Consider the following 618-nt stretch of genomic DNA (forward strand, 5'->3'; position numbering starts at 1 on the left):
TAAATGAAATTAATTTGTGAATTTACAAGAAGCCAAAATTATGACAAAGCGAATTAGAACCTGCTACCCCATAAGTTCAACAACTATTCCCAACAAAAGAAGAAACATATAACCTTAGGTAAAAAATTCACTTAAAACATTTTGTATGCACGTACAATACTTAAAACTTTTAGTATATGAGTTTGTGAGATTAAATTAAGAAATTAAATTAAATTCTAAAATGATGCAGTTTAAGAAAGTGTTTAGGAAAATGTTTACAAAGTATAATGAAAAAGACTCCCGATAAACATCTTGAACCTTACCCAAAAAATTCATAATTTGATTTATCTCATTGTATTAATCACAACTTATAAACAACTCCGTATTCATGAGAATTCTATTGATTATTTATTTATTTAATTTGTGTTATAAATTTAGATCAGCAAGTGGGCAAATGTGTTTTGAAATGAAAAGGGGTATAATTAAATGAACTCTGCTTCTTCCTACTCCTTTTAGGACATGTTGTAATGAGAAACTGGGAAAATGTGACGTATTATATTGTAACTCGAAATAAATTAAAAAACCGGAACCATAAATGTATTCGTTTATATGTTACATGTAGTCTCGCCATGCAACTTT

This window comes from Entelurus aequoreus, linkage group LG08 (genome assembly GCF_033978785.1).
Source record: "Entelurus aequoreus isolate RoL-2023_Sb linkage group LG08, RoL_Eaeq_v1.1, whole genome shotgun sequence".
NCBI classification, from domain to species: Eukaryota; Metazoa; Chordata; class Actinopteri; order Syngnathiformes; family Syngnathidae; genus Entelurus; species Entelurus aequoreus.